This window comes from Nuphar pumila, chromosome 3, assembly GCF_984573655.1.
Source record: "Nuphar pumila chromosome 3, dmNupPumi1.hap1.1, whole genome shotgun sequence".
Taxonomy (NCBI): domain Eukaryota; kingdom Viridiplantae; phylum Streptophyta; class Magnoliopsida; order Nymphaeales; family Nymphaeaceae; genus Nuphar; species Nuphar pumila.
Window position 1 is genome coordinate 127262372 of NC_143251.1, and position 16477 is coordinate 127278848.

Sequence of the window (16477 nt, forward strand, 5' to 3'; positions counted from 1 at the left end):
ATTTCAAATATTTGGGATCCATCATTCAAAAGTATGGAGAAATTGATGGAGATGTAAATCATAGGATAAAGGTTGGGTGGATGAAATGGAAAAGTGTTACTGGAGTGCTGTGCGATCGTAGAATGCCATTGCGGTTGAAGGGAAAGTTTTATAGGACGACTATTAGACCCGCTTTACTATATGGTACGGAATGTTGGGCTGCCAAGAGACATCATATTCAAAAAATGAGTGTAGCTGAGATGCGGATGCTTAGATGGATGTGTGGAAATACAATAAAAGATAAGATTCGGAACGAAGAGATACGTAAGAAGGTAGGTGTTGCACCCATTGAAAATAAGATGCGAGAGAATCGTTTACGGTGGTTTGGACATATTCGGCGAAGGCCTAATGATGCTCCAGTTAGAAGGTTGGAGAAATGGGAAAATATATTAGTTAAAAGAGGTCGGGGTAGGCCTAGGAAGACTTGGATGAAGATGATAGGAAAGGATATGAATGCTTTGAACCTCACCGAGGACATGGCGTTGGATAAAAATGATTGGAGGAAAAGGATTCATGTGGAAGACCCAAAATGAATTTCTTTTTTGGTTCATATCGCTGACCCCAATTGTTTTGGGATGAAGGCGTAATTGTTGTTGTTGGACATCTCAAAAGTAAAATCTTAAGTGTATCAGTTATGATAAAACCTTTTAACATAGCAAATAAATGATGCCTATAGGTTAAGGTTCATCTCGGCAGGAGTGCCAAGACAATATTTTTCAGATGAAGCAGCCTGTCGTCCACAATGACAAAATCCTCTCCCATTGGCCATTGGTCTTCAGAGACCATGTCCTCCACCGCAGTAAACCTCTTTTGAGGGCGGATCAGGTGCAATCACACATTGCACACTTTGAGTGTGCTGCTGCACCTGACTGCCCTCCATCCCTGGGACACAGCCTGTCAGAAGTGGGATCCAACAGAAAATGGACGGCAGATCGGCACAATAAAGTGTGCAATGTGATTGCACCTGATCTGCAGTCACCTGTTTTGGGCACTCATTTACCCGCATAAAAAGGGGTAGCAGACTTGCAGTGTAGAGCACAATGCAATCTCCCAGGTTTATAATTTCACCTAGACGAGTGGGAGTATAAAAAAGCACCAGTAAGGGCACTGCGAAAGAATAGTGATAACTGACAAGTCAAGGCATCCTCACGTCCCTCTGCTACGGAATGGCTAAGAAGATGATAATAAGTCTACATAGCCAATGACCAGAAGGTACTAAATCCTTCCAATAAAGGGTACAAAACCAGCAGGGCCATAGCTGTCATCATATGCCACACACAACTCATGACGATACCTTTAAAGATGTGCAAATGACATTGGAATCCTTCAAACAATCTCATTTGATGCAATGTTCTCTCAATTTCATCCATGACCTCACTCCATTGATTGAAAAAATAAAAGGCAAGATATATAATTTACAGAATGAACTATGCTAAAGATACAGTATCTCATTCTCATGTTCATTTGTTGGGAGATGAAGTCCCACAGCTTACACCTAAAACAGGCAGCAGGCTCAAATCTTTCTAATGGGATTCACTGTTCAGCTAGCTCAACCACTATCTTGGATATTCATTAATGGCATTCATCTCACCATCTTGAAAAACACTTGAGCAGCCCTTGCATAGAGCTTTTGTCTCCCTTTTATAACAAGCAACGATCTAGACATGATGACCGGGGCCAAGTTGGTATGAGCCTTCCACTCGTTAGTTTGTGATGTGAAACAATATAAGCCATCCTCTCAGGTTCCCTCGTCCAACTTTCCATCAAGCGGCGATTGTATTAAACAGGCCTACTGATGCAAAACAACGGCACAATGTAGCAACAACTCCAAACTCTTTCACACAAAAAAAAACATGAAGGGGAAAAGAAAAAGAAACAAAGCAAAAGAAATATAAATTCTTTATGATCCCGTGATCACAAACCAAAATCAAAATCCAAAAAATACCAAACGCCCAAGACAAGCAATAAATCAACAGACAGACCTACTTAAAAGGCTAAAAATATACCAATTTAGATCTGCATATCACACAATCATTTTACACTTGAACCAACAACAAAATTTAAGCAGGAAGAAAAGAAATTACAAAGACAAAACCTTATTACAAAACTTGGAACTCTTCCCCTCCAACTCCACCCGTTTTCTTTTCTTTGATCCTTTTATTTAGACAACTAATATAGATAAGGATTATCTGCCCGCCCCCCATCTCTCTCTCTCTCTCTCTCTCTCTCTCTCTCTAGACTTTCTAGATCCCCATCAAAGAGGGGAACCACATACACAGCACGGAGATCAAGAAATTCGGATACCCAACACCCATTTAGATCAGAAGACCGCGTAGAGCGAAGAAAGGAGGCCACCCACCATCCCTCTCTCTCTCTCGTTTCTCTATCTAGACTCTCTACATCCCCATCAAAGAAAGGCACCACAAGCGCATAAGGGGATCACGAAAACTTGACTAACCAATACCCATTTCGATCAGAAGACCTTGTAGAGCGAAGAAAGAAGGCCACCCACCATCAAGAAATAAAACAGAAGTGGATCAAACGACCATATGAGTGATGTGAGATGGGGCGATAGCGAGGAACAAGAGGACCCCAAGTATGGCAACGGGCACCAGGAGGAGCATCAACGGCGGCGGAGGCAGAGGGGGCAGCACGAGAGGCAGCAGCACCAATGACGCCGTCAGGCTCAGCAGTATCAGCAAGGAACCAGAGCCGAAGTAGCGAAACATCCACGCCCTCTCCTTCATCACCACTTACCAACACTACCACCACCTCCTCCGCCTGCCGGCCTCCACCACCGTCTTCCCGGAGCACTTATCCCGACGACCACCTCCGTCCATTCGATCGGAGAATCGGACTGCCGGAGACTCTTCCCTTCCACCGCGAAGCTTTCTGCTCCGTTTGGCCTTTCTCCTCACCAGACGACGAGTTGGGCAGGGCAGCAGCATCATTTTTATACCAGGGGTTTGACAACCTAACCCTGGGTTCGAACTCTTGGTTAGGAAGGGGGGGGGGGGGGAACTCCCCCTCACCAAAAAGCTAAAAAAGTCATTTGGTGGGTGTAGGAATGACCAGGAAGGGATGACAGCTCTTTCTCTCTTTTGGTTTTTATTTCCGAGGGGGAGTGAATCGAGTGATCGTAGTTGAGAGAAATCCAACGAATAAGTTCATGGTTTTCAAAATCTCAGCAAATAAATAAAATCGGCTTTTGAAAGTTAGATCTTTAAAAATTATATTCCAAAAATCACAAAAACCTAGAATATGAATCCACTTTTATCAAATCTTAGGTTCAAAATTCTCGATTCCTATATTCAAATGTTGAATAAAATGAAAATTAAATAGTAACAGTTTCCCAAAACATGGTTCTTATTGTTGTGCACAGCGTGCACCTTATGATCTAAATATAGAATCTAATAAAAAAAAAGACATCAAATATGAATGAATTGGATATCATTTGATATCTTGGGATCCAAGAATTATCAGAATTCAATTCTGTCCAGGGGTAAGCTCACGGAGTTTTACTTTGTCACAGCGATTTGCAAGTACGGCAGGCAGAGTTTGCACGGCTAGGTCACTCATCCTGTGGGCTGATCCTGTGGGCGGTTTGTCCGTACGAGTATAAACAAAAAAATCTGCCTTGTTGACAAAAGTTGGTTACAAAATATCAAGTCGACAGGTAATTTGTTGTTATTGATCTTTCCTATAAATGATGAAATGAATGTATTTTATTCATATACTAGAATTTATTATTTGCTTTTGTATTTTTTACTATTTTTTTGTGTTGTTTTTATCCATTTTTTAAATTGAAAACCATTTTAATCATGTATTCAGTCTTTATCAAAATTTTGCCAATTAGGGTAATGCTAAATACGAGAGCGATGGAATTAAACGGTGCTGATATTGCTCTGGTGGACTGTCTCATGTGGACCATACCCAAAACATTTGGAGTTGGGTTTGGACCTAGCAGGAATGCCACTCGTATGTACAAAATTATATATATATATATATATATATATATATATATATATATATATATATTACAAAATTATAAGAAGTATATAAACTTCCGAAAATTTATAATATGCAAATTTTCAACAACATTGTGCAAATTTTCAACAACATTGCCTTCTTTTTGCATTTCATGAACTTCCGAAAATTTATCGCATGAGAAAATCACGATGCATTGGAGCATGGAACTTGTTTGAGTCAGAATTTATCCAAGTTGAAATAAAAAATGAAGGACAATTTACATATAGACACCTAAAATAAGCATTTAGCTTCCTATGGTTTAAAATATATTTTAAATATACATTTAAATTTTCAGAAATTGCTTAGATGATCACCTAATTTACTTTCTAATTACCTAACTATTTTTTTTTATTAGTCAAAGGGCCCAAACCCCATCATCGACCACACGTTTCTGGACTCTGGTTGGTAAAACCCTTGAGGCCCCCCTGCCCACCGGGTAGTACACCCAATTTCAAAGGGGCGCCATCTTTGGGTTTCGAACTTATGACGTTCCATCAACTTAGTGACACTCACAAGTTGCCCGACTAGTTGAGCTGAGCCCTTGTGGGCGACCTAACTTTAATTAGCTTTAACAATGTCACTTTGTTTTACTGGTGGTTTTTGTGAGAATGAAGATAGTGGCTTTGTTAGTTTTCAGAGAGGTTGGTACAAGAAGACTGTGGAAGGTATTTGGTTGCAGATGGGATAACCATATTGTACTCTCTCTCTTCAGTGTGGACGGTGTTAAATTTTCATTTTTTTTTCAATTTTCCCATTTTATTTCTGAAATCTAACATTAAATATGTGATCTATATGGTCTCTTCAATAAGATTGAAGCTCTTGGATTATACGGTTATGACATTTGAGTAAATTTCTAAAGGATTAAAAAATCAATAGCCTATAATTTTCATAATTTTTGAAGTTTATAAAATCATATTTTTATTGGAAAATACAAATTTTTTTTAAAGTCAAGCTGGGTTTAGGCAGACCCCTACCAGTTATACAACTATACCATTGGGTTTTGAACCTGCAATGTCCCAACATAAGGTGACGTCACTAGCTGCTCCAAGCAGAGCCCCAGTTAGTGAAAAATACAATTTAATCGGCCGATTCCTACCAAATCGATCATGTTGAATATATCTATAAGGTCAGATTTGCAGAACATGACTTGCAATGTAACTGCCTACACCAACCCATACCTAAGCTATTATGATGGGCTCTTGGGGGGTTTATCAAGCTTATCTCAAATTTGACTATACAGATGTGTTTTATATGCTTGATTTTTTAGGGTACTGACTCTTGACACGTCTGATTTTGACACATGGATATGTTTACAGTTTAATTTTTATATAAATACTCAAAGGTTAAAAAACCATGTTCTTTTGTTGTCAAAATCATGATCCGAGTGTTGTTTCCTACTAAGTCAATCATGTCAAACACATCTACAGCATTAGAATTGTGAAAAACATCTCAAAAGGCCTCGTTTTCTGGCCGTAGATGCCTAACTTTTGTTATCACCTACTCCTAGCACTACAATGATGAGGGTCAATAGCGACAGACTTTTGTGGCTGCTAGTATTCTCTTTGTCACCGCTATAGGTCTATAATGGTGACAAAAAAGTGGCCATCTAGTTTTGGCCGCTGTTGAGTAATAACGGCGACAAAAAGGTGACTATCTAGTTTTGGCCGTTAAAGGGTACGCCCCAATAGCAACGACTTAGCCTATAACAGTGATGTCCCTATAATAATGACTAGCTTATAACAACGACTTTAAGTTGCCGTTATTGGCATATAGAGGCAACATTTTTGTCACCGCTTTAGGCTGTAGTGGCGAAAAAAAAAATATTTATTGGCCTATAGCAGCAAAAAAATATATATTTATTGCTATTAAGCCTATAGCCAACAAACAGACCGATGAAGGTATTTATTAAAAAAAATAAAAAAGATTAATTTAATAATAGATGGGCACCAACCCAAGAATCTTATAATTTGAATCAATTAAGTTCAAATTCACTATGTTAACCATCAGTCCAAATTATGGCCATAAACTGTATTTCATATGACAAGGCAGAGAATCGATATCCAAAACAGAGTAACAGTAACTAGAACATAAGTTACCAGACGAAACACGAGTTCACAATTCTACCAAAAAACAATACAATCAAAACTCTTGAACAAAGTGAGGTTGAAAATATTTCAGTTTTCAATTTTCATACCAGATCAAAAATCTGCAGATAGATCTAAATGTTGCCGATCAAATTCAATCTTGTGTCAAACCTCCACATTCTTGAACCAATAAGCAACAAAATCTCAGCATCTTAATCTTCTTCTCTTTCAGGAGGTAAACCCCAGGGCAACAACATTTTCTGCCAAAATAAAATGCAATATTATGAGGCATAACACACAAATGCAAGGAAAAGTTCTCCCATTATGTAACATGAATTAAGATACAAGACTGCTATAGTTCCAAATGATTTAAAAGATCCTGGTATAGAAAATTCAGAGTGATTTGTTTGACTCTTCTTGTCCAAAGGCGAAAAAAAATTGGAAACTGAGTCTATCTTGTATTGATGAGTCAGATACGATCACATTGACATTGCAACTCCTAGAAATAGAGTGACCATAACAGGGTACTGGTCATAAATATATATATTATCTCATTAGATTCTGCAAATCTTCACTGGATTTAACACAACTCACAGGGAAAAAATGCTGATACCTTCTCAGCATGAACATGTGCAAGATCCACCCAAGAACTTTGGAAGCTGGTTGAGGATAGTAAAAAGAAAATTAAAAAAAAGTAACATTTCATCTGTCCATCTTCCACTCAACAAGAATAAAACAGATAGAAATGAACATACCATGAGTCGATGTTTTCAAGTAGTTTATTCCAGTATCTTTGACCAATACCTGCAATTCACAAGTGTAATTAGAACAAGGCAGCTCAGACAGTGTCAAATGATTTAAGAGTAATATGTCATCCATACGTTTATCTTTGCAGCAGTCATTGCGTCCAAAAAACCTTTAACAGTGTTTCAAAGAAGCTTGAAAGCAGGTCCTGCATTTATGATGAACATTTGATGCAAAGTTTGCCCAAAAGAATAAATATAAGAATGTCACAGAGCTTTTGTGAAGTGACCTCAACAATTCTAGGTGATGGGATAAATACCTCTAGATAATAATCACTATCAATTTGTTGAATGTACATCAACATATCTCTTGCATTCTTACTAAAATTCTTCCAACCCTGTTCATCTCTTATAAGATCAGTATAAAAGACATGCCAGACAAATGACAAGTTCTCTTAATTGATTTGCTTTCATAAAACTAACTTACAGGAAAAATAAACAAGAATGAACATCAATTACTATTATAATAAACTATACTAATAAAATACCTCAGCCACAAGACAATGAAGGAAAATCATCAAACAACATCTAAACAGTTATTTTCCTGAAAAGTTATGCAAGACACATCCCCTAAACATTGCATAGGGAGAGAAAAAAAGAAACATTAGATCATAAAAGAGAGCACATTCCAAGACCATGGCACTAGAAGTGACTAGCACTTGCAACATTAACACTCTTGGCATCATGTGAATCTGATATTGCACTAGTTCTTTTATCCTACTAATCACAGAGGTTTGGTGCTAAAAATGTACTGTTATATTCTTTGAATTTTGTAACACTCTAAGCATCATGTGAATCTGATATTATACAGAGTTATGGCTTCTATAGCATGTTTATACCAAAATTTGCCTCATTATAGATTATGGTTTGTCCAAATCTCAATTGTGGATAGTGGCATGTATTTAACTTGAAGGTTGCAGTCGAAGCCTATCAATGGGTTGAAAAAAAAAACATCTCTTATATTACCAATTGGTGAAGGGCATAAAGATAAATTATTACAAAATCTAAGATTGGCTATACGCTCTATGATTCAAGACTCGAAGGCATGATTTGATGCTTAGTTATATCCAGTGAAATATGGTCTAAAAACTAATTGTATCCAATATTTTAGGAGCTGCATCCAACACTTTCTGTGTCTCAAATATTGCTTGAGTCAGTCTTTCATAGAAATATAGACCTTGAACAAGTAACAAACTTGTGCATTAATGCAACACTAACACAAGATTCACATGGTGCAAGCAAGAAAAAGAAAGGTGCTTCATTGAATCTACTGCAGCAGCAATAGCCCAACCGATAAGACGGTAGATGAGAGGAAGACGTTCTGTAAACAAAGATTAAAAATCAACAAAAAAACCAAAAATTTTGACCCTATAAACAAAAAAACGAAAAACCCACAATTTCATAGGCAATAATCACCACCGAACTGCACAAGATCAACTAACCCAAATCAAAACAATAGATGTAAATAAAGACTACTCACATAAAAAACAAGGAAGAAGACACCCATTACAAGTTCAAAAAAGGTAAAAAAAATATTATAAAAGAAACAAATCATAGAACAATAAACCACCCACCATGTTTCTCAATTAACAACAGAATAAGAGGACTAGTAAACAAAGGAGACAAGATCCAAATTCAACTGGTGAATGATTACCTGAAAGATGATAGGGGATGGGGTGATGAGTGAGGAGGTTTGTGTTGAGTCCCAATATGGTGAAAAACGCAGGGGGGAGGGGGTGAATTGAGTTTTAAAACTATTTCTCTTTTCACACAGACAAATATAAGTAAATCAAGAAAAGTGATGCGAAAGCAAAAGAAATAAGCAAACCACAACACAAGGTTTATATAGGTTCGGCCAAACCCGACCTACGTTCTCTTGACACTCTTTCCCAATCCACTATACCCCTAGCTTCACAGTGCTAGAAACCAAATCCTCTAGCTTCACGGTGTTTCATCAAATCATATGAAACAATGTAAGCATATAAAAAATTGATCTTTTGAAAGAAAAATATTTATTCATAACATAGAATTCATATGAAATAATATAATCCATTAACACCAGAAATAGAATTCATAAGCAACATTTAAGCATGAGATAGAAAAAAACATTCATTCATCACACAAACATCATGAGATCCATCCAAAATGTACAGTCACTTAACACTTAGGTAGTCTAATTAGCCAAAATAGTGACTTGTAACACATGATATTCACAAAATTGCTACATTTCACAACAATAATATTCTAAGATTTTTTTGGATCCTGAAGCTAAAGATTGATGCAGTACAGGGTATCTCTCATCTCCTACTGAAAAGCTCTTACTTCCTGCTGAAAAGCATCTTGCCGACTATTCATGTTGGACATCTCAGTCTTAATGGACTTGATATTTTCAAAGATAGCTTGTAGACAGTCAGTTATAACTCGATGCTCCCCCTCAGCTTGTGCTGCATCCAAAGAAGATGCATGATGTGCACCTAAGGTGGGTACTTCAGCAATGTTCTTCCTTTTAATTGCTGCTTACTTCCTCCTTGCAACCCATTGAGTTCCATCCCATTTATAACCTATTCTATAAAGAGTGCTCTCATAAAAAATGACGTCTTCAAATTCTTTCCTTTTTGTCCTTTGAATTTTACTCTATACTTCTCCAATATCTTAGTGATAACAGAATCGTACGGCAAAGGTCCTCGAGTTTTGGGTACATTCAACATATGGTGGATGATGAAATTGGGTAGATTTATAAGAATTTCCCTAATAATGTAATCCATAAACTGCAGTTGAAGGGTAGAAACTCTATCATAATTACCGTTTATAGGAAAGATGATAGAGGTCGTGATGTAATGGATTAACTTGTAGTCCAATATGAACTTTGGGGCTCTGAGGTCTTCATTTTCTGTAGCATTTGAATTTTTGGCGATGAGGCTTACAATGGTCTTCAAATATGTATCATGCTCATCGAAGCCATTCATCCCACTGTTTGGGATATTTAAAATGCTACTCAAAATCTCTCTATTGATCACAATGTCCTTCCCTTTAACAAAAGTTGAGAATCCATCAGAGGATTATTTCATATTGGCTTAGAACAACCCCATCAGAAAAGGGTAAGAGGGTTTCTTTAGGGCCAAAAATTATGTCCATCCCATAACATCAGATTTTTCTCTTAACGGAAGAGAGAAATTATCCAAGAAATCAAAATTGAGTGGCTTGCTATTCAAGATCATTCGATGCCTGAACTTATCTTCAAATAACTTTTGATTGTCCTCAGTTCAAAAGAGTAAGCGGTCAAAAATCAGTGGAGGAGGAGTCAATGTATCGTTGAAACTTTTTTAATGAACCTCAAAATCACGGGTGGAAGGAGAAGTTGTTCGTTTCTTGCATGCACCGACTTTCTTGGTGGTCGTAGAGGTCATTCGACTCTTCTTCGCATAACTCTTCTTCCTCATGTTCTTGATTTCTTCAAAGATATGGAATTGAAAAGGTAAAAGCTCCCAACAGATGGTTGATTTTTAACCGCTCAGAAGAGGGGCATATCAGTTGGGTGACAACTGCCCTTGAGGATGATTGAGGGAGGAGAGGGAAAGAAAACATGGATGACAAAAGAACGTTATAGTTTCCACAAAGAATTTATATCGCTCCCGGAGATGTCAATATATGTAATAAGGGGTCGACATTCGAGTATATGTATGACTCTTTAATGAATAAGATATGGGTCGACATCTAAATACAAGGGGTCAACATTCGAGTCTATGTATGATACTTTAATGAACAAGAGATGGGTCAACATCTAAATACAAAGGGTCAACATTCAATGTTCGAAATCAATTTTTTAAATAGAATCAATGTGGATTCTGAAGGGGATTTGACTTTTCTTTTAAATAGGTTGATTCAGACACACTTGAGTTACAACCGTAGAGGATTCAAGTTGAAACTTGAAGAATTAAGATGATGATCTGAGATACTTCTAAAATTCTAATAAAATTTCTTTTTTGACTCAATTTCTATTTGAAAAATACATAATCAAAGCACATAACTTCATATGATTTATACCAAATAAGACACATTTTTTTTACAGTAAATCATACATTGAGGAACAAGAAGTTTCATAAATAATAAACTGCAATTACACATGCCAAGCTCTCTTCTAATGTTAGAAAATCTTTCTTTACTCAAAGGTTTTGTAAAGATGTCAGCTAACTGCTTATCTGTTTCAATAAATTTTAGTTCTACATCACTTATGCTAATATGATCTTTAATAAAATGTTGTCTCACTTCAATGTGCTTATATCTAGAGTGTTGAATAGGACTCTTAGATAGATTTATAACACTTGTATTATTACAACAAAGAGGTATGTGGTTTAAGTTAACATCAAAATCATGTAATTGATACTTAATCCATAGGATTTGAGCACAACTAATTGCAGCCACACTATTCAGCCTCAACAGTGGATAATGACACATAATACTATTTCTTGGAAGACCAAGAAATCAGGCATCCACCAAGTGTGCTTTTCCTATTAATCTTGTAACTGGCATAATACACATCCGAATAAGCTGTAAGATCATATGAGAATCCTTTTGGATACCATAGACCAAAGTCGAAAGTGTTCAATAAGTATCTAAATATCCTCTTAACAACAATTAGATGAGATTCTTTAGGATTGCTCTGGTATCTTGCATACAAGCACACACTAAACAAAATATCAGGCCTACTTGCATTTAATATAATAGTGATCCCATCATGCCTCTATATAGTTTAGTGTCAACACATTTACCTTTTTCATCACTTTTAAGCTTGATTGAGGTAAACATAGGAGTTGAATAACCTTTTGAGTTGTGCAATCCATATTTTTAATAGTTATTTGATATATTTGATTTGGCTAATGAATATACCTTTTTTTATTTGCTTTATATGAAGACCAGTAAAGAAGCTCAATTCTCCCATCAAGTTCATCTCAAAATCTTCCTACATAAGCTTAGAGAATTCTTTGCTCAAAGACTCATTAGTAGCACCAAATATGATACCATCAACATAAATTTGAACTACTATAATTCTAAGTTCATTTTTTTTTATAAAAAGAGTTATGTCCACTTGGCCTTTGGAAAAATCTTGATTAGTCAAGAATGTGCTAAGCCTTTCGTACCAAGCACGAGGGGCTTGCTTTAAATCATAAAGAGCTTTTTTATGTTTAAAAACATGGTTTTGGAAATGAGGATCTTCAAATTCGGGAGGTTGTTCCACAAAAACTTCTTTGATAAAACCATTTAAGAATGCACTTTTAACAACCATTTGATATAATTTAAAATCAAATATGCATTCAAATGCCAAAAGCATCCTTATAGCATCTAATCTAGCTAAGAGTGCATATATTTCATCAAAATCAATTATCGCTTCTTGACTATAACCTTGAGTAGCCTAGCCTTATTTCTAATGATTTCTCTGAATTCATCAAGTTTATTTCTAAAGATTCACTTTGTTTTAATGATATTTTGATCTTTAAGTCTTGGAAGTAGATCTCACACATCATTTCAATCAAATTGATTAAACTCTTCTTGCATAGCTAATATCCATGATTCATCATTGAGATCAACATTAATTAACTTTGGTTCAATCTGAGACACACAGCCTAAGAACTTGCATATGTTATTCAAATAGTACTTTGTTCTTGTTCACTTTGATTTCTAAGGATATTTTCTTTATGATGATCCTTTGCATATTTTCAATATTTGGAAAGATTATCATGTTCAACATTCTTCTCTTACAAGTCTTTCAAAGGAGGATTCAATTCATTTTGAACATCATTTTCTTTATCCATGCCTTTAATTCTCTTTTTATTCTCAAAGATACCTAATTTATGATCAACAATGATTTCACTTAGAGGAAGATTAGATTCCTCAAATAACACATGAATAGATTCTTCAACAAGTGTTCTTTTATTGAATACTCTATAAGCTTTAGAGTTCAATGAACATCAAAGAAATATGCCTTCATCACTTTTATCATCAAATTGATTTAAATTGTCTTTTTCATTATTTAAAATGAAACATTTACATCCAAAAGACTTAAAGTAAGAGATGTTTGGTTTTCTTCATTTATAAAGCTCATAAGGGGTCTTTTTAAGAGTGGGTTTAACCATAGCCCTATGTATTATATAACATGCAGTGGTGACGACTTCACCTGAAAAATATTTAAGAAAAATATTTTCATAAAACATGGTTCTAGTCATTTTCTCTAATGTCTTATTCTTTCTCTCAATAACTTCATTTTGTTGAAAATTTCTAGAAGCTGAGAAATTATGGAAGAATCCATTTGCATCACAATACTTAGAAAAGTCCAAATTATTAAATTCCCCACTATAATTGCTTCTAATGTGAACAATTAGAAAGTCTTTTTCTAATTAGATACATTTGCAAAGTTTGATAAATTCATGCAGTGCATTGTTTTTGTTTGTAAGAAGAATGACCCAAGTAAAACATGAAAAATCATCTATAATAACAAAACCAAACATTTTTCCACAAAGATTGTTTGTCCTAGAAGATCTAAATGTAAAAGTTTCAAAGGTCTTGAAGTGAAAACAATATTTTTTGATTTAAAGGATGATCTTGTATGCTTTCCTCTTGCACAAGCATCACATACCTTATCCAAAGCAAAACACAAATTTTGGCAAACTTTTGACAAGATTATGCTTGACAATTTTAGAAATAATACTAAAGCTTGCATAACCAAGTCTTCTGTGCCAAAGCCAACTCACATCTTTGTCATTAGATATGAAAAATACATTAGAATCATGAAATTTTTTTAATTTAACAACATAAACATTGCCAACAAGATTACCAAGAATTTTAACAACATTAGTTTTAAAATCAATTACTTGACTGAGATTCTTCAAAACTAACTTTATAATCCTGATCACATAGTTGGCTAATGCTAAGAAGATTGTGTTTTAGCCCTTTTACATAAAATATATTTTCAATGAGTTTAGAGCTTTCATTTTCAATTGTACATATACCAATGATTTTTCCTCTCCCATTGTTTTTATAGACAACTGATTCATGATCTTGCATTATGAGAGAGTGAAAGTATGATTCGTCTCTTGTCATATGTCTTGAGTATCTACTATCCAAGATCCATATATAATCATCAATCTTGGCTTTAAGACATACCTGCAAAAGAACAAGTTCATGTAGAGGCTTTTGGTACCCAAATTTGTTTGGGTCTGTTTGAGTTAGTCCATAATCTTAGTTGATCCTTGAAAATCCACTTGGTTTTCACCGTGTGTCTATTCTTTTGAAACCAACAAGCATTGCATACATGACACTTCTTGCCACACAAATTGCAAGTGACAAATGGAGTACTTGACAATTTAGCTTTGACAAAAGGCCTTCTTTTCTAAAAACTCTCATTTCTGAGTCAAGCATAACATTTAGCATTTTGGTACCACCAACAAATTTAGCAAGAAAATTATTTAAAGCAACATTTTTTTCTCAAACAAATCATTCTTGCTATAAACATCATTTTTCTCATTTATCAAAACATTTATTTCATTTTGCAAACATTCATTTTCAATACAAATAAATTTTTTCTCATTTAGTAAAACATCTTTTTCACTTTGCAAACATTCAATGTGTTTGGTTAAATACTTAACATTTTTCTTAAGTCCTTTGTTTTATCAAAATTTTCTAACAATTTTTTAAATTCCTCTAAAATTTCATCATAAAAACAAGAAGAATGTTCATTATCAATTACCTCATCATGGTTGACTTGATTGGCTATGTAACAAACATTTGCAACTTCATGTTTGCTTTCATCGAATGAAGAGTCATCTTCATCACTCCAAGTTGCCATGATAATTTTCTTATTTTTTTTCTCCTTCTTATGGAGATTCTTCTTCAATGAGAGACAATCAATTCTAATGTATCTTGATTTCTTGCATTCAAAACAAATGATTTTATCTTTTGGTTGATCCTTCGAAGGAGATGATTTCTTTGAGAATCTCCTACCACTTGATTGACCTCTTTTTTGATATCTAAGGATTTTTCTGAAATTCCTTGTTATCATGGTAAACACTTCTTTCTCACTTGGTTTTTCTTCATTAGAACTTGAATCCATATTTGATGACTTTGCTTTTAAAGTAAAAATCTTTTTATCCTTTATTTTTGTATCATTATCTTCTCTTTTCGAAGATATTTCATGGGTACTGAGTGAACCCATCAATTCATCTAAGAATAGCATGTTGAGATCTTTAGCTTCCTTGATGGTGGTTACTTTCAGACTCCAAGACTTTGGAAGAAACCAAAGTATCTTACTCACTAGCTCTGAGCTTGGGTATTCCTTGCCAAGAGATTTCAACCCATTGATAATGTTGGTAAATCTCGTGAACATATCAAAGATGGACTCTTTGGTCTTCATCTTGAAGAGTTCATAGTCGTGTACCAACATATTTACTTTGAATTGCTTCACTTGAGTTGTTCCCTCCTGGGTAACTTCGAGCTTATCCCAAATCTCCTTTGCACTCCTTCAAATTAAAACACGGTTGAATTCATTAGCATCAAGCTCACAAAATAACAAATTCATAGTTTTTTGTATTTAAGGTCAATTTTTTATGGTAGGATTTTGTCCACTTGTTTTCATCAACTTCTTCCGATTTGAACGAGCATTTCACAACCATTTTTCATACCTCATAGTTGATGGATTGAATAAAAATACTCATTCTAATTTTTCAATAGTTGTAACTTGTTTCATCAAATCTAGGTGGTCAAATAAAAGAAGCTCATTTTCCAAGAGGAGTTCTTACGCCATATGGATCTACTTCTTCGAACAGTAAAATTCTTGAATAAAGAAGTGAGGCTCTAAGACACACAAGATGGTGGGGTGAATTGGGTTTTAAAACTATTTCACTTTTCACACAGACAAGTATAAGTAAAACAAGGAAAGCGATGATGAAGCAAAAAAAATAAGAAAACCACAATATAAGGTTTATAGAGGTTCGGCCAAACCCGGCCTACGTCCTCTTGACACTCTTGATCAATCCACTATACTCATAGCTTCACAGTGCTAGAAACCAAATCTCGTAGCTTCACGGTGTTAGGAACCAATAACAATGGTTTCACACTGCTTGTGAAACCCAACCGTGAGCTCTACCGACTCATCATAACTCAACCCAAGAGTTACGAATACAAATAATTAAATGCAATCACTCTTGTACACCATACAAATGTGAACACAGATATGTACAAGAGTTAAACCCAATACAGAAAAGCCTCAAATAATCCCAACACTAAGCAAAGAAATCGATGAAGATCGTTTGTTGAAACACTTTACAACACTTGAGAGCTTTGATCTTTAAGAGCTTGATGATTTGATTTGTTTTCACATATTCAACAGTATTGGAGTAGTTCTTCCTCTTCAATAAATACTTTGGAATGATCTTGATCCGTTGGGAGAGCCATTGGGCACACAAACAAAAAATTTCAAATGGATTTATGTTCATTAGAATTGCCCACTGCTCTTACATGCCAACATTTAAC

General features: G+C 35.2%; 1 long non-coding RNA gene across 1 annotated transcript; it reads right to left on the reverse strand.

The window, feature by feature from the left end:
• Positions 1 to 1421: 1421 nt before the first annotated feature.
• Positions 1422 to 2959, reverse strand: LOC149843697 (uncharacterized). The gene is made up of 2 exons (XR_016431151.1): positions 2552 to 2959; positions 1422 to 1828 (listed from the first exon to the last, which is right to left on the reverse strand). It is a non-coding gene; the product is annotated as an uncharacterized LOC149843697 (long non-coding RNA).
• Between the last annotated feature and the right edge of the window lie 13518 nt (positions 2960 to 16477).